At 35.8% G+C, this 22,847-nt stretch overlaps 1 protein-coding gene across 1 annotated transcript in view; it reads left to right on the top strand.

Moving 5' to 3' along the window:
- LOC126778443 (nephrin-like) overlaps positions 1 to 22,847 on the top strand; it is a 337,695-nt gene that overhangs the window by 202,171 nt on the left and 112,677 nt on the right. The window lies entirely within an intron of this gene.

Raw genomic sequence — 22,847 nt, 5'->3', positions numbered from 1 at the left:
CTAATGTTCTAATTATCTGTGGTAACAATATTAAAGCGGAAATCTTGTTAGTATTCCGTACATCGTTATTATTATTATCAATGTGAAAGTGAGTTTGTTTATTAATTTGTTACGCTTTAAATAATTAACTGCTCATCGTGACATTTTGCTTACAAGTAGTCAGGAGTACTGAAAAGGATATAGAATACATACATATACATGCGGGTAGAAACTAGACGAATAAAAATCGAAACCCTTATGCGAGTAGAATCTTGCACTGTCGTCTGTCTATTTATCAACTATACATAATTGACCCTATTACGAACGTATAGCGTCTATAATATGAGGGACAAATTATATTTTATAAAAATATTTGGTACATCAAGTGACATCAAATGATAAGGTTCGTTACGAGAAATACATATACATTTTATTATTATATTTCAATTGGATACGTTTAAATTACATATTAAATAAAATAAATATTAAAGTATATATTTATAAAGAACTTTGATATTCAATTGATGCGATATAACTAGCCGAGAACTTGAATATTCTATGATTTCTATTACGTATTCGTAAAAAATAGCGTCTTAATTAAAGTGGATATTAGTTTAGTAGAATAGTGTTGTATTATAAATAAAGATACATAAACTAACTCTTAGTTGTGTTTAATAGAGCGGTGCTATTTGCAAATCGCATACCTACTGTTACAGCCTGTGAAAGTCCCACTACTGGGCTAAAGGCCTCCTCTCCCTTTTTGAGGAGAAGGTTTGGAGCTTATTCCACCACGCTGCTCCATCGCGGGTTGGTGGAATACACATGTGACAGAATTTCAGTGAAATTAGTCACATGCAGATTTCATCACGATGTTTTCCTTCACTGTCAATCTTCATCGATTAAGATTGTATTAAGAGATGTAAGCGATGTCTAACATTTCTTACAATACCAATGTCTTTGGGCGTTGGTGACCACTTACAGTCAGGTAGCGTATATGCTCTTCCGCCTAACTATTCTGTATAAAAGTCTATTGAAACTGGAAAGCTGAAATTTGAAATACAGGTTTAATTTTTGGAATTGTAACTTTGTATGAATTTATTATATTGAATTTTAACCTAAATAATAAAAATAAATACTACCAAGTGAAATCGGGAATGAATACTAGTTGATATATAGATTTAGAAAAAGCAACTTACGTCTCAATTTGTGTGGGTTAGAGACATTTATCTGTGCTCGTAAATTGTGGTACTTATGCTGAGTGGGTGGTCCTAGAACAATGGATATTGTAGAAATGGTAAGTTCATAATTTTACTCTATGCGTAGTTTGGAATATAAATTTAGATTTTGCAAAATGCTTAGTGGCCGTTTAAAAGCTTCTTCTTTTATTACTATTTATCTTATTTTAAATTATAATAGTGATAAATATTACTAGATAGTATGATATAAATATCAGCCGAGATGGCCCAGTGGTAAGAACGCGTGAATCTTAACCGATAATCGTGGGTTCAAACCCGGGCAAGCACCACTGAATTTCCATGTGCTTAATTTGTGATTATATGATATTCATCTCGTGCTTAACGGTGAAGGAAAATAACGCGAAGAAACCTGCATGTGTCAAATTTCACTAAAATTCTGCCACATGTGTATTCCGCCAACCCGTATTGGAGCAGCGTGGTAGAATAAGCTCCATACCTTCTTCTCAAAAAAGGCCTTAGCCCAGCAGTTGGTCATCCAAAGGCTGTAACTGTTATGATATAAATATAAGCATATTGTGAATTTATTAAAAAAAAAATAAGTCTTTTGTTTTAATTTACATATATCATTTAGACCAAGTTTAAAAATAGATACTGTACAAGTCGTGGTCGCATGGATGGTGGCAAGAATTCAAGAAAGAAGAAGACTTGCAAACAGCCCCGCATGGTAAGTAAGTTTGAATTAAGATGGTGTGTATGTATGTATGTATGTATGTATGTATGTATGTATGTATGTCTGTATGTATGTATGTATGTATGATGGTATTTTACACTGGCTCACTAGCTTTTCAAATTCAGATAAGAAAAAAAATACTAATGAGTGATACCAACCAAGACCTACCACCAAGTAAACTATGCGTCCGGTCCCCATGAAAAATTTCAATGTTAATTGAAGCCATTTCTATTCAAATTGTCAGTCTGTTTGTACTCAGCAATAAACCTTTAACTGTAATTTATATGTAGAATGTGCTTATTGACTTTAAGAATGTCTTTGTACTACAGATTTGATTTGTTAAAAACGACACTTCTACTGTTAAAACAAAATATACTATTTTATACTAAACGTCGATTGCTTAGTAAATAAGACGTGGATTTGTATTGAAGATTGTGGATTCAAATTTTGATTACGTCGAGTGTCATGTGATTAATTTGTTGTTTTAGTAATTTTTATAGCATATTTTATGGTACTACTATGATTGTATATATTATTTTATACGCGGTATAGTGTCAAGTCATGTTCAAGCTAACAGAACTGGCTAGCAGCACCGTGTGTAATATTACACGAACCATTTGGAGCCACTTTTGACCCCCTTATAACTCAAAAACTATTTCACATAAACATGTTAAGTTTTGGCTAATATATTGAGACCTGCGAGATACACATGTGTTCTAAATTTTATAAACCAACTTCTAACGGTTATTTAGATATTAACGTCCAAAAATCGTCATTTTTATCACTGACTGACAAATAGCTCATAACTCTTACCCAGTTCCAGATGACCTAGAAAGTTCAAATTTGGCATCCAGATAGGTAATAAGTGAATACAAAGGAATAAATCAGAAACTAGTAAATTTTTATCATTTTATTATATTATTTCAATTAAATGATTCTATTAGGAACACTTACTTATAATGTAAGATTCAGCAATCAAAATTGATGACAACCGGTCTTTATGTAGATTTTAAGGTCTACACGTAAATATGGAACGAGTGAAAAACCACCCTTAATTTTTTTTAATCTAAACATGTCAGTTTAAGTTCCTATAACTACTTATAACTACGAGTTTAGTCGATTTTTGTATTTATTACGTTTTCTGATTTCGCTTACCTTGCAAAACCGACTATCATGATAAAGTCTTATCATTTTTCAGGTTAATATATAGCCTATGACACTCACAAATAATGTGGCTTTTCAATCGGTAAAAATTTTTTAAAATCGGTTCATTAGATACAGAGATTACTCCCTACAACCTCACAAGCTTTACCTCTTTATAATATTAGTATAGCCTAATTATTATTATTTGTGCCGAGCGAAGCGCGTTCGCCCAAGTACTATATATATAAGCGTGATTAATATCATATAAAATGATTACATCAGGATAATCGTTTCTTAAACAAAGTGACTAAGAGTTTTTTCATTTTTAGATATGGCTATAAAGATTGGTGGTAGAGCTTTGTGCAAGCTCGTCTGGGTAGGTACCACCCACTCATCAGATATTCTACCGCAAAACAGCAGTACTTGGTATTGTTGTGTTCCGGTTTGAAGGGAGATTGAGCCAGTGTAATCACAGGCACAAGGGACATTACATCTGTTCCCAAGGTTAGGGGCGCATTGGTGATGTAAGCGATGGTTAACATTTCTTACAATGCCAATGTCTAAGGGTGTTTGGTGACCACTTAGCATCAGGTGGCCCATATGCTCGTCCGCCTTACTATTCTATAAAAAAAAATTCTTATTATTAGGCAGATGGTTGATATAATCATCACCATCTGTCGATTATATATAAATGTTTGCATTCCAAAAACATTATTTTATTTTTTTAAATTATTTTTTAATAGTTGATAATAAACAAGATTTAAGGGGAGCTGGGGATTTAAGGGGAGCTGATAACAACATAGGCTCTCTACCGTCAACCTCACCTGCTCGTGGTACATCCTGCTAATCAACGAACGAGGCTCTGGCGACCGAAATCGTGGCGGTATAACCACACAAATGCTGGAATCCGAAAATGCAAATCCTGATAGCGGGCAGCAGCGCTATTAGTGAAAGATTTCCAGCCACTGCGGTCACCAACCCGCCTGCCAAGCGTGGTGACTAAGGCAAAAACCCCCCTATGAGCGACGACAAAAATTCACGGCCCCCAATTCCCGGTAATCACACTATTCCTGGCCACGGTACCGGCCATGGTAACGGTGCGATGGGGGGTGCTAAGAATCCCCGGGCTACGGCAGGGTACCACAAACGGCGACTGTTTCTGGCCACGTATAATGGACGCTCTCTGCGGCTGGACGAACATCTGACAGAATTGGAAGTAGAGTTAAGTCGTATTAACTGGGATATAGTAGGTCTATCAGAAGTCCGAAGACAGGGCGAGGACACGATGACACTATTTGCCGGTCACTAACTCTACTTCCGAGAAGTACACCAACCATCCCAAGGTGGCGTCGGCTTTTTGATCCACAAGTCACTCAGATGCAATGTCGTGGAGGTTGGCAGTGTGTCGGCGAGGGTGGCATACCTTGTCTTAAAGATAACCGAGAGGTATGCCTTGAAGGTTATACAAGTGTATGCCCCAACGTCTACATACACTGACGAAGAGGTCGAAGCCATGTACGAAGACATAGTGAAAGCTATGTCTCGTACCAATACCTTCTACACAATTGTTATGGGTGACTTCAATGCCAAAGTGGGAGTACAAGAAGATGGTGAATCGAGGGTAGGAAAATTCGGCTATGGGCGCAGAAATCATCGGGGACAAATGCTGGTAAACTTCCTCGAGGCTCAGCGATTATTTCTGATGAATTCATTTTTCCAGAAAAAGCCCCAAATCGAATATATCGAAGCCCCGATAACATAGCGATGAATGAGATCGACTTCATTTTATCCAATAAGCGCCAAATATTTAGGGATGTCTCCGTGATCAACAGGGTAAACACTGGAAGTGATCACCGCCTGGTAAGAGGCACCCTGAATATTAACACTAAAATAGAACGATCGCGGTTAATGAAGTCGACTCTTAGACCAACTCTGCCTCAGGTCGAAGATGGTTGCGAAAGCTTCCAGCTGGAACTACAGAACCGATTTGCCATGTTGGAAACCAGGCAGGGCATTGACGACGCCACCAATGGTCTGGTGCGAGTCATCCGCGAGGTAGGCCAGAATTACTTTCGACAAAAGAGCAATGGACGTAAGTCGAAGCTCTCAGGCGAAACTCTGAACGAGATGACGAGGAGACGAGAACAGCAGAACAAGACGCCATCTGAGTGTCAGGCACTTAACAGGAAGGTTAAAAAACTAATAAGGCGTGACACAAGACGAGCGAATACCCGGAATATTGAAGATGCTATAGCACTGAATAGGGGCTCAAAGGTTTTTGCAAAGTCACATACCTCCTGTTGTCACCTGACAAAACTCAGAACCATACAAGGCACAACCGTCACCTCAAAACCAGAGATTCTAGCTGAAGTCGAAAAGTACTATGGCGATTTATACTCATCACGAGTACCTCCACCTGAGTCCCACAGTGCGGATGACCCACGAGCCAGACTAACACGCCATCTATCAGACAATCTTCCCGACATCGATTTGGGCGAGATTAGGATTGCTCTCGGGCAACTTGGAAACAAAAAGGCTCCAGGAGATGACGGAATTACCTCAGAGCTTCTCAAAGCAGGAGGTACACCAGTTCTGAGAGAGCTGGCTAACATCTTTAATTCCGTCCTCCACAATGGTATAACACCGAAGACATGGAGCAGAAGTGTGGTGGTGCTGTTTTTCAAGAAGGGCGAGAAAGCTCTTCTGAAAAACTACCGCCCCATTTCACTTTTAAGCCATGTTTACAAATTGTTTTCGAGGGTAATCACGAATCGTCTTGCCCGAAAATTCGATGACTTCCAACCCGTGGAGCAGGCTGGGTTTCGAAAAGGCTTCAGTACCGTAGACCACATACACACACTAAGGCAAATAATACAGAAGACCGAGGAATATAATCAGCCTCTATGCCTAGCGTTTGTGGACTACGAAAAAGCCTTCGATACCATCGAGACCTGGGCTGTTCTGGAATCCATGCAGAGATGCCTAATTGACTGTCGGTATGTCCAGGTGGTAAAGTGTTTGTACGAAGCCGCAACCATGACCGTCCAAGTACAAGATCAGAGCACAAGACCAATCCAATTGCATCGCGGGGTAAGACAGGGAGATGTAATATCACCGAAACTCTTTACCAATGCATTGGAGGACGTCTTCAAGACGCTCGATTGGAACGGACGCGCCATTAATATAAATGGCCAACACATTACACATCTGCGATTTGCCGACGACATTGTCATCATGGCGGAGACTCTGCAGGATTTGGAAGAGATGCTAAACAGCCTGAGCGATTCTTCAAGACAAGTAGGTCTCGGGATGAACATTGAAAAGACCAAAATTATGGCAAACCGTCATGTATCCCCGAGACCAGTGGTCGTAAATGGCTCTCCACTTGAAGTTGTGCAGGAATATATCTACCTGGGCCAAACTATACAACTTGGCCGGCACAACTTTGAGAAGGAGGCTAAAAGAAGAATACGTTTGGGCTGGGCGGCATTCGGGAGGTTACGTCATATTTTTGAATCGTCGATCCCACAGTCGCTTAAGACCAGGGTCTTCAATCAGTGCGTCCTACCTGTAATGACTTACGGTGCCGAAACGTGGACACTTACCGTAGGACTGGTCCACCAATTTAGGGTCGCTCAGCGAGCAATGGAACGCGCGATGCTTGGGGTTTCTCTGGCAGATAGAAACCGAAATGAGGACATTCGCCAGAGAACTAAAGTCACCGACATCGCGCTTAGAATTAGCTCGCTGAAGTGGAAGTGGGCTGGTCATGTCTCCAGGCGCATTGATGGCCGATGGAGCCGACACGTGTTGGAGTGGAGACCACGCTTAGGCAAACGTAGTGTAGGACGCCCTGTGACAAGATGGGCCGACGATTTAAAAAAGGTGGCAGGTTCGGGATGGATGCGGACTGCCCAAGATCGGGATGGTTGGCGTTCTATGGGGGAGGCTTTCGTCCAGCAGTGGACGGCAAAAGGCTGAAAAAAAAAATAAATAAATAAATAAATAAACAAGAATAAGCACTTATTTTTAATCTTAATTTATAACAACAAGGCACACTGATGACTATTAATCTCAGTATGAAATCAAATTATTCAGAGTCAAGTTAACAAAAACAAACGCGTTGACCGCTCTCTAATTTACATTAAAAAGGGACGTCATGTTAACCAGATACCAAATATAGGTTAGGTAAAGATTTATAAACGCAAACACACACACTTACACGAAGACACACTCATACAAACACCTTGTACGGTTTGGTGGGTACTCTAATGAAAACAAGATTTTTTTTTTTAATTTTAAATATATAGGCAGCAAATAGGCGAAATGATCACTTTTTCATTTTTTAATATTAGTTATGATAATGAATTTATAAATACATACATATAATATGTGAGTGTGAGAAAAAGTCCTCTGCACACCAATTATTTTATGTCACTTTGTGTAATTTCCCAAGCAATTGAATGCTAGCGAGGTTTCTTAGAGTTCACAGTACATTTATCTTTCTCAGCGGGTGTGTACAGAATTTTTTATAAGCCCTTATACATTTAGTTAGTGGATTTCCCATTTTATAGCGTTCTTTGCCGCAGAGCACTTGACAAATTGTGAGCTTAGCGCTTTTGTTTCAGGAAAAGATCTATTATCGCTTCTTTTGAACGAAGTGTTTTTTATACAATAGATGTAAGCAGACTGGACAATGGGCCTTCTAATGGTAAGTGACCACTGCCCATAGACATTGGCACTGACCATACCTTATAATATCCTGGGACATTTTTCACACACGGACATCTGATCCCAAATTAAGCTTGTACAAAGCTTGTGCTATGGAAACCAGACAACTGATATTCTACATATACTACTTTTCTTTTGTAAATACATACTTATATAGATAATTACACCCAGACTAAGGACAAACAGACATGTTCATGCACACAAATGTCTGTCCAGGGTGGGAATCGAACCCACAACCTTCGGCGTGAAAGGCAAGTGTTCCAACCACGCCAACCGGCTCGTCAACCTTAGGAACTAAAATGTTATGTCTCCAGTGCCTGTAGCTACACTGGCTCATTTACTTTCAAACGCATTACTACTAAGTTTAGCGGTAAAATTTCTAATTAGTGGCTGGTTTACCCAGAAGTCGAGATGGCCCAGTGGTAAGAACGCGTGAATCTTAACCGATGAACGTGGGTTCAAACCCGGGCAAGCACCTCTGAATTTACATGTGCTTAATTTCTGTTTATAATTCATCTCGTGCTTTTCGGTGAAGGAAAATATCGTGAGGAAACCTGCATGTGTCTAATTTCATCGAAATTCTGCCACATGTGTATTCTACCAACCCGCACTGGAGCAGCGTGGTGGAATAAGCTCCAAACCTTCTCCTCAAAAAAGGGAGAGGAGGCCTTAGCCCAGCAGTGGGACATTTACAGGCTGTTACTGTACTGTACTGTACATACCCAGACGGGCTTGCACAAAGACTAACCACCAAATAGAGTAACAACTTTTTTATATTGCAATGTTTTTCAAGTAAAATTACTTAGGACGAGATTTGAAACGAATTTCAAGGTACATATCTGTTTACAATTCCAGACTTCTGTCACATGAAAGATTTAATTGTTGAAAAATACTTACTACTGAGTTTCTAGCCGGTTCTGTTCAAAATTTATATTCCGAACCGGTGATCGCTTTAACTTTATATAATTAGCAATCAAAATTGCTTAGAAGAGATGGAAACAAAATATAACAATATGTATTTTTAATTACGACTCACTCATTGTATAAATAAATTGTCATAATAATCTAGGTTATATTTATGTATTTAACTACGATGCAAATTGAAAAATCTTCTAAGTCTTCCTGAATTCTATATTAGCCTTGAACTATATCAAGTGTCATATTAATTTTCCTCATAGCTGTCTAGAAAATCCAGAGTTGTAAGTTTGTCAAGCCTTATCATTTAGTGCAGCTTCCCAAAGACGAATTATAAGTGAAATGCTGAGCGCTTAAAACTTTAAGACTATTTTAAACTCTATTGGTTCAAAAAGGATTTTTTTTTTTCGTTTATATAGAACTGTAAGTGATCCAAAATGCTTAGAAATCTATCTCAACTTAACACGTCTTAAAACTGGACAATTTTCTTTATTAGTAAGAAGTAACAACTTACGAGTGTCCACTGCTGAGCCTCTTCTCCTTCTGATGCAGTACACTAGTTGGACTCCTTTACCGGCTTAGCTTCGAAGCTTTGGTAAATTAATTTGGCTATTGGATTAATTAATTATTATACACAATTATATATAAGTTCCTGTACAGTAAATAATTTACTAACTTACGATTTGCAGTAATTGTTATAAATCTATTCTAGATATTTGATAATAAATGGATTTTGGCTTTATTTGTAAATTGATTAAATTCAATTTTATATTAAGGCTTTGGTACAACCGCGTTTTATTTCATTATAATATCTGACCTTATTTCTCCAAATATGTCAGATAGATTTGTAATATATTGTGTAGCACTTCATAATATACTAATTTATAATTAAATAAAACTCCCAGTGAATGTTCCACTGCTGCGCTGCCCTTTAAGAAGAAGGTTTGAAGAAGCTTATTCCACCACGCTACTCCAATACACATATACTTTTTCTCATGATATTTTCCTTCACTACCGAGCACGTGATGAATTATAAACACAAATTAAACATAATAATTCAGTGGTTTCAGTGGTAACCCAGGCAGGATTTGAACCCGCGTTCGTTGGTTAAGATTCACGCGTTCTAACCACTTGGCTATCTCGGCTCAATTTATAATTGATGTATATATATATTTTTTATATAAATGATGGTTAAAAGTCTATTTCTTAGATTTCTATCTGCTTTCGTTTAGAATGATTTTTTTAGAACACAAAACGAGCACCGAACAGACTGGCAATTTGGCCTGATTTAACTAAGAAAAATATTAACCATGATGATACATAGTTTGTACCTCTAGTTATACTAGCTCACTCAATCTTAAAACCGGAACACAACAATTATAAGTATTACTGTTTAGCGGTAGAATATGTGATAAAATGTGTTTATATAAAGCACAAATTACGCCAAAAATTCTACCGTCACAAACATGCAACAAATTATATCATTAATTTAAAAAAATATATATTCGTAACGCTCTTTATTAAAAATAAAGAATAAAATAAAATCATACATAGTTCGTTGACCTGATCAATAGATCCGCTTCTGAAATCCAAATGAGTTCAATCATGTCAAGTTTTGCTCGTGAACATAATATGACGTCGTAATTTTACGTATTTCAAAGTTGCAGTATAAAATTCCGATAAAGAGTAATTCCTAATAAATGAAGGCTTATTGTCGCGATATTACTAAAATCCGGAATTTTCAATGTGGCATCCCGAATGATCCGACTGAGACAAATGCAGGTGCCAGACAACCGCACAAAGTTTTATTTGAGCATATATTATCGTAGCTCGAAGTGTGTCCTTCTTTATAAATATATTATAATAAAAAACAACAATCAATAAGACTATTATTATTATTATAATTTTATTTCAATCTTCAATATATACAGAATGAATATATTATAACGCATAAAATACAAACTGCGGTATCTATGACCTGTTTGAGTTTATTTTGTATAGAAATATTGTACTTATTTATTCATTTTTAACTTTATTACACAACACATAATATATATTATAGTAACATAATTCAGGAAGTTCACGTAAGAATTTCTACAAGTATGTAAAAACAAATGACGCAGTAAATATGTAACATATTCACTCAAATAAATTTAATAATAGTAATAAATAATGAGTCGAGATGGCCTAGTGGTGAATACGTGTGAATCTTAACCGATGATCGTGGGTTCAAACCCGGGTAAGCACAACGAATTAAGCAAGAAGAGCAAGAATTTTCATGTGCTTAATTTGTTTTTACAATTCATCTTGTACTTGAACGGTGAAGGAAAACATCGTTAAGAAACCTGCATGTATCTAATGTCATTGAAATTCTGCCACATGTGTATTCTACCAACCCGCATTGGAGCAGCGTGGTGGAACTCCAAACCTTCTCCTCAAAAAGGGAGAGGAGGCCTTAGTCCAGCAGTGGGACATTAACAAGCTGTTACTAGTCCACTACTAGTCTAAGAAATATATATAAACCACATACAATCTAAGAAACAAGAAATGAAAGGAAAAGTTCAAAAATTTGTAAAAAAAGCTACTCAACTGTCAAAGACAGTTGAAAAGAATAGCAATAGTCCTAAATTCATCCTAATGACAAAAAAATCCATATAACTTCTTATATTCAACAACTAGAACATAGTTGATGATCTTCAAACAGCTGAATAGATTTTCTTTAATAATAAATAAGAACATTCTAGATTAAGTAATCTTTAAAACATAAAAAAAAAACTAATTGCACTTATTGAACATCGTTTAATCCACTTAGCAGCTAGGATACCACATATTACATCTTTATATAATATTAATATATAATTTAATACAATCCCTTTTTTGCATCGAGGTTTTAAAAATAAGAACTATAACTTAAATTAAATTTAAAAATTGCAATGTCAAAAACATACACAAATACACTTTGTACGAATGTCTGGCGCCAACCTTATAATTCTCCCTAATATAATTCGATCGTTACCTGCGGCGATATTGAGCTAACCATATTTAAGGCGACGAGAGATATATTGAACGAAATTATATAGAGAAAGGTGGTTGGATGGCTCAACTTTCATTACTCTTATTATTGGTTATCAAGTTTATGGAGTTGAACGTGATTGGTGATATTGACGGTTAATAATGGACTTCTGTTGGCTTTCTTCAGGTTATTTTCTGATGTAAAAGGGTCATTAAAGGAAGTGTTATAAGACCTTGAATAATAAAGCCTTTTGATCGTTAATGGCTTGCAAAATAAGAATAAGAAAAATAAAAAGAACCTTTTGTTAACATACTAACTGTTTACCGCGACTTCATCAATTCGATAAGGTATTGAAAAACAATGTTGATATTTTGCTGATATTAGATTTTGATTACCTCGTTCATCCAGTGGCTAGATAATATAAGTCCGCAGATTCCAAAGTCCTAGATTCAAGCACCAGGTTAGGCCAATAAAAAGTTAATGGTTTTTTTTGTCTAGAAGTTGAAGTGTGTACACTTCCGCGCCTCGGAAAGCACATAAAGCCGCTGGTCCTTCGCCTGGACTCTTTCCACTCGTGTTGGACTACCGTCCAAATGGATTATAAGAGTGAGGGAAGAGGGAGTATATAAATATAACTTAAGTGAAATTAAAAAATTGCAAAGTTAAAAACATACACAAATACACTTTGCACGAATGTCTGGCGCCAACTATCCACTATGGCATCTGGGCTGTCAATAGTTAACAAGCTTAGTAATGTGAAGCACGCGTGATATTCTTATCCTCTCGATTTATTGTCTCACTCATTCTTAAACCTCTATTAACCCTATTTTTTCGCGTGATATTCAAAATTCTATAAATATGGGATCATGTGGACTTTCTACCTCCAAAAGTATCTGAGATCGATAACTTCGAATTATGCCATTATATACATTGCCAAGTGGTAAGAACGCGTGAATCTTAACCGATAATGGTGGGTTCAAACCCGGGCAAGCACCACTGAATTTTCATGTGCTTAATTTGTGATTATAATTCATTTCGTGTTTTACGGTGAAGAAAAACATCGTGAGGAAACCTGCATATGTCTAATTTCACTGAAATTCTGCCACATGTGTATTCCACCATTGGTGGAATAAGCTCTAAACCTTCTCCTCAAAATGAGGAGAGGAGGCCTTTAGCCCAGCGGTGGGACATTCACAGGCTGTTTCGGTCAGATACATTGCCACAGTGGAGCTAAGGCTTAAAATATTTTTGAGAAGAATCAATTATAAGAAAATTAAGCACGTGTAAATTTCAATCGTAAAGTTTGAACCCGCAATTTTCTATGATTCACGGGATAGCCATAGTCATCTCGACTCTTTAATATTTACGCAAACATATAGCTACCAATTTTTACACTTATTAACCCAATGTGGGTTATATGAAAACGATTATGTATATTGTAGGTATTGTGTTGTATCGACAGAATATTATAAATAATGGGTATATTTAAAAAAAAGTAAATACGTTCCTTGATTTTATATTGCGGTGTTTTATGCTCGTGGGTATAGAGCGTTTTTATATTTAACGACACGATATCGCGTAGAAAGTAACCCGCTAAGAGCATTCGCGTCTATTCGACTATTATAAATACAAAAGAAAATCGGTTCTCCTGCTTATTACCTCGTTTCGATTTAATTTAAAATTTGATATAGATAAAAGGATATGCTCGGCTGACATCAAAATTAATGGTTATTGGTATTTACAAGAGAGATTAGTATTTTTCGATGGAAAAACTCAGTTACTTTTTATTGGCCCGACCTGGGGCTTGAACCCAGAACCTCGGGATTTGTGGCCTTATATCAAGCCACACGGACGAGGCAGTCAAAAGAATGATATATATATTTGTCATATTGTAATTATAATATACTTTTTTTTAATATAAAATAGGAAGACGGACGAGCATATGGGCCACCTGATGGTAAGTGGTCACCAAACGCCCTTAGACATTGGCATTGTAAGAAATGTCAACCATCGCTTACATAGCCAATGCGCCACCAACCTTGGGAACTACGATTTTATGTCCCTTGTGCCTGTAATTACACTGGCTCACTCACCCTTCAAACTGGAACACAACAATAATAAGTACTGCTGTTTTGCGGTAGAATATCTGATGAGTGGGTGGTACCTACCCAGACGAGCTTGCACAAAGCTCTACCACTAGACGCCCACCTCGACCTCGTAGGCATTATATAGGTAAAAGTTGACAACTTTAGTTTCATTATTGCAATTTTCATATGGATCTCTCATGTTTTGAAAATGTAATACAGCCTATGCTACTCACTGATAATGAAGTTTTCTACACGTAAAATAATATTTAATAGCGGTTCAGTAATTTACAAAAAAACATACTAAATACAAAAAACAAATCTTATCTTTTATAATATTAGTATAGATGAAATATATGTGTTCGTCTTTCTAATATTAAATTCAATTCAAACTAAACATTCGCTAAGCGACGTTTATAAATAAGGCAGTAATATAAAATCGTAACGTATAATATAAAGAGACTTTCGCACGGAACATATTGAGTTCAGAATTTTCGCGTCCATTTTGTATTATACGCCTAAACGCCTTATTAACTTTCATGAAATGTGTAATGTCAACCATCGCTTACATAGCCAATGCGCCACCAACCTTGGGAACTACGATTTTATGTCCCTTGTGCCTGTAATTACACTGGCTCACTCACCCTTCAAACTGGAACACAACAATAATAAGTACTGCTGTTTTGCGGTAGAATATCTGATGAGTGGGTGGTACCTACCCAGACGAGCTTGCACAAAGCTCTACCACTAGACGCCCACCTCGACCTCGTAGGCATTATATAGGTAAAAGTTGACAACTTTAGTTTCATTATTGCAATTTTCATATGGATCTCTCATGTTTTGAAAATGTAATACAGCCTATGCTACTCACTGATAATGAAGTTTTCTACACGTAAAATAATATTTAATAGCGGTTCAGTAATTTACAAAAAAACATACTAAATACAAAAAACAAATCTTATCTTTTATAATATTAGTATAGATGAAATATATGTGTTCGTCTTTCTAATATTAAATTCAATTCAAACTAAACATTCGCTAAGCGACGTTTATAAATAAGGCAGTAATATAAAATCGTAACGTATAATATAAAGAGACTTTCGCACGGAACATATTGAGTTCAGAATTTTCGCGTCCATTTTGTATTATACGCCTAAACGCCTTATTAACTTTCATGAAATGTGTATATCATATACAGTATTACGTATAGCGTCGGAGATATGGATATTAATACGCTACCCCGATGAAAAGGCATTCATATTTGAATTTAATTAATTATAAATAAATGATATATGAATAAATTTAGCCATTCCACGCTTCCGTCTGTATCAAAGATTTTATTATTCTATATATCTCGTAATGTCTTAAACCTATGCCAATGGATGAAGGAATAAAAAAAAAAGCTTTGACCTTGAATTGACGTAATATCATTCTTCGATATTCAAAATAATCTATGGTATTCATTAATATGAAAAGATGGCGTTTCGAATGTCGGCGAAGATGTGATCGTGTGAGCTTTGGAAGAAAAAAATAAAATTTATATAAATAGTAAAGTGTTGCGTTCTAAATAAATAAATAAATTAAGAACAGCTTCTCGCGGGTAAGAGTATTTCGTATATCGCATGAAATGTTTAAAGGCTTTTTTTCTCTAATATTAGGATTATTAAGGTACAGTAACAGCCCGTGAATGTCCCAATGCTGGGCTAAGGCCTCCTCTCCTTTTTTGGGGAAAAGGTTTGGGGCTTATTCTACCACACTCCTCCTATGCGGGTTGGTGGAATACACATGTGGCAGAATTTCAGTGAAATTTGACACATGCTGGTTTCCTCACGATGTTTTCCTTCATCGTCAAGCACTAGATGAATTATAAACAAAAATTAAGCACATGGAAATTCGGTGGAGCTTGCCCGGGTTTGAACCCACGATCATCGGTTAAGATTCACGCGTTCTAACCACTGGGCCATCTCGAATGAGGTGTGACACACTACACTTAAAACTGAAATTATCCATTTCTATGTCCATCATGAAGAAGCAAATTTGCTTCCGTCTTTCTAAAAAAAATTACCTTATTTTGATTGAACTGTTATTTCCATGTAGTTCGTGCACGGGATCCGTAACAAGAAATAAATCATAAAATATTGTCTTAACCATGTGGTTTGAAAAAAGAACCCCACCATTTTATTAGAGCGTCGTTTCTCAAATGTTTGAAAAGAAAAAAGTTGTAAAACAAAAGATTCACTTAAGAATTGCATTTGAGACTTAAATTATTCACTCAAACAAAGACTAAGGGATTTTTCGCAACTGTTTTAGTTTTAAAAGTTAATCTTACGTTTTTTGAAAGTAATGTCTGTGGTTCAGTCGCTTACTTACCCGGTATTTTTATCTTAATTTTATTTAATTCTGTCCATGATTTTAATTGTTATTAAACTTATATATTTGGCGCACTATTGAAGCTCTATCAAAGCTTGATTGAGAGATTTTTTACAGCCAACATCCAGTGGTTGGAACGTGTTAATCATAATCGAATATTATTAGTTCCACCAGGATACACATGAATTACGTGTGTTTAATTTATTTTTACTTATTTATTAATTCATCTTGAATGCGCTGGTTAAGGAAAATATCGTTATGGTACATGCGTGTCTGGGATGAAAATCTGGCACATGTGAATCCACCAACCCGCAATGAATAATTTGTGGTAGGGCTTTGTGCAAGATCTCCTGGGTAGGAGTATCTCATCAGATATTCTACCGCTAAATAGCAGTACTTGGAGATGCTGTGTTCCGGTTTGAAGTGTGTGTGAGCCAGTCAGTGTAATTACAGGAACAAGGGGCATAACATTTTAGTTCCCAGGGTTGGTGGCGCATTGGCAATGTAAGCGATGGTTAACATTTCTTACAATGGCTATGGGCGTAGTTGACCACTTACCATCAAGTGGCCCATATGCTCGTCCGCCTACCTATACTAAAAAAAAGCGTCTGATATAAGCTCTGAATCCTTTCTTTATACGGAGAAGCCTTAGCCCATAAGTGGGACTCTTACTGATTATTATTTTTTACATTAATATGTCATTTAGAAACACAAAAAATCCTTATGTGTTTCATTTAGTTGGAAGTCTTTAGTGTTATAATATTAATTATTTCATTAGTGACCTTTTACGGTTTTATTTTAGTAAAGGTTTTACGAAACCTCGAATTGTTCTTTTTAAAAATAGAACACCTAATCATACAAATTAATGTAAATTATTTAGTCGATTACTCTCATAAAAAAATAACACAATGCGTGCAGCATTCAACAAATCACAAATCGCGCCAAGTACCTATCGTACTTCACCTTTCTGTCCACCAACAAAATGGCGGTTTTAATTGGCGCGCTCCTATTTTTTTTTAATCTATAATATAAATACGTGAAGCTTCGCACCCCTTTTACCGCCAATTGCGTGGACGAAGAAGAATGAAATTTTGCACAGTTCAAGTTTAGATAGAGGAGAAGTGTACGCCTCCTCTTGTAATGTTTATAGTCTGGTCAAACTGAAATGAGATTAATAATTGATCATTTAATATACTCTTTTGCTTATGATTTATCCTATAATTTTTCTAATATATATTTGTGTGTTATAATATATTTATTTTGCCATTTCTTTAATTGTTTATTAAAAGTTTTGCTTCACAACTAAAAATCAATAAATTATTATCTGTAGGAATCGCACGCGTTTCAATTTACGTTCAAATTTTGCGTTCAAATTACTTTTATTCGATTTATATATATATATATGGATTAGGCAAATATGACCATGTTTCACAATTTCGTTCTCGTCTAAATTGGTTACCCATCTGACTTCGCTAGAAAATGCACATCCTCTCTATTCTATACTGTGTGTTGTTTCACCCTTTTACTCCTCCTTCATCACTTGATATTCATTGATGAAGATGACAATGGCGACGATGATTCAGTGCTTTTAATTATGTGCTCTGTGTTTTGTTGCGCGATGACCACTGTTTTAGCTATCGCTATAGCGTTCGTTGTAATATATATCGTCAAAGATTGATGTATGTGCGAGCTATTCGAGCACATTTATTTGCTATAAATATATCACGGACCAATGACTCTTTTAATTCAACGAAATCACATTTTAAGCTGACGATGCGATTTTCTAGATTCATAATAGTTGTTTATATCTTCGTGTTCGCGTTATTTTCTTATGAAAAATGCATGGCTGTCCATAGCTTTTACATTTATTAATGAGGTCTTCTAAAGTGATTTCTTTTTTTCAATGTTGAATTAATTGAATATTTCGACACTTCCAATAATCGAGTGTAATAAAATTGCGATTTTTCTCTTTTCACACTCAAATATAGTTCGAAATGTAGTAGCTACTTTTTCCAAATTCAATTGTTATTTATTTCGTTGTTTATAAGCAACTTCGGTAAGTAAAACTTTGAATTTTTAACCGCCATTTTAAAACTTTTGACAGGAGCCACGAAACTAAATTTAAGTTTTATGATGTTAAGTACCAAGTTAATGTTTACAGCTCGCACTTCTTAAGCCATATATTATTATTATAATTGATCTTTGAGGCTTTATTTACACCTTTATAATATTCACGTATTAATTGTCACTGAATTAACTGTCCTTGCTCACCAGCAGCCTCGAGGCTGGTAAATAAAGAAAGCTGGTGGAGGTAAAGATACATACAACACGTATGCAATATTAGTTTTATGTAAAAACTACACAAAAAACACTGAAGACTTGAAATTGTTAACAAAACTTTTTGATTGTGACAACAGCGTTTGTCAGTGCGCGTGCGTTTCCTACAGATAATAATTTATTGATTTTTAGTTGTGAAGCAAAACTTTTAATAAACAATTAAAGAAATGGCAAAATAAATATATTATAACGCACAAATATATATTAGAAAAATTATAGGATAAATCATAAGCAAAAGAGTATATTAAATGATCAATTATTAATCTCATTTCAGTTTGACCAGACTATAAACATTACAAGAGGAGGCGTGTGGAGATTAGCCATGACAAACAGACAGGTATGTGACATGTCCGATAGCGGTGGCGAAAAACTGTCCGACGGCGTTCGTCTACTGGTTGGGTGGAGCTCGGCCAGGATGTACGTGTTGGAGCAGCGTTCTCTGCACTGTTTCAAGCACATGAGTCTTGGCCACGACAAGGCACTCTGCCTATCTAACTTTGCTTCCGGTGTGGTGTAGATGCCGAAAAATTGGCGGGCTGCACCGGGAAGCTGTGCTACGCAGTTAGGCACACAGACCACCACCAATATCGGACGGTTCCAGGCCAAGAAGGAAGCTGCAATATCGACATGAGCGGAGAACTCAGCTTCCTTCAGACGAATATAAATCACTGCGCCGGGGAGCGATCTACTACTGCAGTCCATGGCAGAGTGCAGGGGACATGGACGACAGCGTGGCTGGCCTCATTCGGAATGGAACAGATCCTTGAGTCTCATTGAGAGGGGCTCGGGCTACGTAGTGGTGGAATGGGGAGAGAAAAAATATATTGTTTTGGTAAATCGCAAATAGCCATATTATATGTTATTTTAAAATCACAGACAGAGACTTCAATTTTATTTATATGTGTAGATTTGAAAATAGAATACCTAAATAACATTCAAACTTTAATAAAATTTAAATAAATTATGGTCGATTTTCAACCAATGGGCGATCACTAGTAATAATAATAATGTCCACCGGATTGATTTCGGCCACGGTGGCCAATCTAAAAAGAGATTAGCTAACTGCGCAGAATATATTGGCCTGACCTGGGATATGTATATATATATATGGTTCTCCACATACTAAACATTCTTGCTTAACACACGAATGTTACAAATGTTTTTTTTTTTATTATACAATTAAACAGCCTTTGGCAAATGTTCCAAGTGAAGTATTTATTTAAATTTATTTAATAAAATTAAACTTGGTCTTTGAACTTTGAAGCCATTGGGTAGGTAACTTCACTAATCACATATTTTACCGTTAATCAGCGATACTTAGTAGTGATGTGTTCCGGTTTCGGTATATAACATTATAATTCCCAAGATAGGTGGCGCACTAAAGGTATAATTATTGGTTATGACGAGCCGGTTTGCGTGGTTGCTAGATACTTGCTATTCACGCCGAAGGTTGTGGGTTCGATTCCCACCCAGGACAGACATTTGTGTGCATGAACAAGTCTGTTTGTCCTGAGTTTGGGTATAATTATCTGTATAAGTATGTATTTACAAAAAAAAGTAGTATATTTAGTATATCTGTTGTCTGGTTTCCATAGCACAAGCTCTGCTTAATTTGGAATTGGCCGTGTGTGAATAATGTCCCAGGATATTATTATCATTATATTATTATTTCTTACAGTCTCAATGTTTATTTGCGATGGTGACCACTTACCATCAGACTGCCCAGAAAAATAATATTTTCTGCTCTTGATATTATAGTACTGTTTTTTACTCATCAAATATTATCTCCGGTCATGGAATCAGTCGAGCGTAGCACTAACGACGCCAACTTCGTACATTATTCATTTGACATCATTCTCCAAAAGTCGATACAAAGAAATTGTCGAGATTTTTATATTATGTCGTCATATTTTTTTCATATCTATAATAATGTTATAAATACGAAAGTTACTATGGTTGTTTGTTACGCTTTCTATGCTAAACCACTAGAATTTGGTAAAATGAAGCAAGCTTAAAACAAAAGAACAGATAGGCTTTTTTTTGTATCCCCTCTCCCTTTAATAAATGGGAAAAGCCTCGGTCGAATATTAGTTACATATATGTAATATATAATGTACGGTCGTTGGATGGGGCGCAAGACCGGCCATCGTGGAATTTCTAAGGGAAAGGGGATATGATGGTAATAATAATGTATATATTTTATTATATTTGTGGTAAGTATATAAATCAGATCGTATTATTGTATATATTACTGATATGACATAGAAATCTTCATGAAAAGAACGTACTCAATCCTTAAAGGTCGGCAACGCACCTGTAAGCCCTGCGATGTTGCAGGTGTCCATGGGTTCATCCATCAGGCGAGCCTCCTGTAAATTTGCTATCCACTGACAAAAATAAAAAAAATACTTACCACTTTTAAATTTATGAGCCAAGATGACCCAGATGCACAGGAATCTTACCCGAAGATTGCAGATTCATTAAAATTTATATCTTTCTGGTGTACAATAGAGATTATTATAATTATTATTGTAGCTTTTTAATGCTTCATTATTTAATTAGTTTCGAATTTATCGATATGTACTAGAATGAGTCTGACAGAGCGAATTGCAAAGTTTCTTAACAATTATTCTCGACGGAATCTTTATTCAGAATTGATCATTATTTCAAGATTGTTTGCAAAGATCTGTAGAATAGGGCTCAGGAAACTAGTCAGTAGTTAGACTATATCGACTTTATTGCTTAATAAAAAAGCGAACTTTATCTTGCTTGAGTAGCGGCGATTACTAATTAGAGTCTACTTTTCGGCTTTTTGAGCTTATAGATAAAGAAATTCAATATATTTACATATATTTCTTTTTTACAGAATAATAGAAAAAGCCTATTTAAAAAAAAATTATCTTACATCGACAGGAGGCCCGTAAACTGTTATTCACGTAAAATGCTTTGGCAAAAAGAGTTAATCAGTATAAATGAGGCAAAACACAGCACTAGTTTCCAGCTGGTCCCTTTAACTCGGAAATTACAGACAATTAACAAACAATTCACTATGAAAAGAATAACCAAGAAAAATACAATATTCGGTTAAGTAGTTAAGACGTGAAAGCATAACAAATAAACAAACTTACTTTCTCAGTTTCAACATAAGTTCGGATATATTATTCGAGGTTACGTCGAATTAGAATTTTAATTATGAACGGGCGCCCTTTCAACTTTCAAACTTAGTAAAAGCATTTCAAATTGAAAATGTTTGGTAGACTCACTCTCGTTTCTGTCTTTGAACGAACAATTTTACTTGCAAGTATTATATGATAAAATGTTAATCCTTAACCTGATACCTTAAAATGATAAAGTGTTTTATCTTAATTGGTATAACTGGCTCATTGCTGTAGCCAAAAAAATAAATATCGTAAATATCGTTAATGATTTGATTTTCATAAGGTTTTCACCAATAGATGGACCAATTTATGTGGAAAGTTTAGGTGTATAATTTATTGTTGTTTTGTGTAAATTGGCATTGTTTACAATGCTTAGCCTCGGAGAGCTCGTACAGCTGTTGGTCTTGCACCTGAACTGTTCCAGCCGTGATGCTATCCAGAGAGAACTGGATGTTGACAGAGAATAAAGAGTGCATTTGTGTTTAAGTACACTTGTGGACTTTTGTATGTCCCGAGCAGTTGGCTAACCTCTCTTTAGAAAGACAATTAAAAAGAAAAATCCAGGAAATTAATAATTTGATACGTGTGTTGCTCATAAAGTTTTGATGAATGTTTAATTAATTACCACGTTTCGAATAGTTAATATTTGAGCTAGGACAAACCGCAAATCCAGCAAAGCCATAAAGTAATCTGAATCAAATTTGCTGTATGTTATAAATGTAAATATTATACTTGGTGGTGCTGTTTGCATGTACATGTTTGGATTGGTACGACAGGCTCATCACATATTCTATCTCTAAATTGCAATACTTATTAGTTTTCAGTATTGTTATGTTTCGGTTCGAAGGGTGAGTGAGCCAGTGTAACTACAGACACAATGGACATAACATCCTCCCAAGATTGGTGGTGCATAAATGAACCATTTGTGAGATCTTGAATAATCTATGATATTCATTATGGATTCGTTATAATATTGGAGTTTTGGACGGCGGCGAAGTTGTTTTTGAAACTTTGGAAGTAAAATGAAAGTATAAGATATAAGTATATGGATATAAGTAGTTAAGTGGAATAGTGTTGTATTATAAATAAACATATATAATATTTATATTCATCAAGATCTCGTAGTAAATAATATAGCAGAGTTGTTAAAGTCTGCCTTTCACCAGGAGACTGTAAAACAATGCTTCTTTT

This window comes from Nymphalis io, chromosome 26, assembly GCF_905147045.1.
Source record: "Nymphalis io chromosome 26, ilAglIoxx1.1, whole genome shotgun sequence".
NCBI classification, from domain to species: domain Eukaryota; kingdom Metazoa; phylum Arthropoda; class Insecta; order Lepidoptera; family Nymphalidae; genus Nymphalis; species Nymphalis io.
The sequence above is the reverse complement of the archived record's forward strand: the minus strand, read 5'-3'. Positions and strand labels throughout refer to the sequence as shown.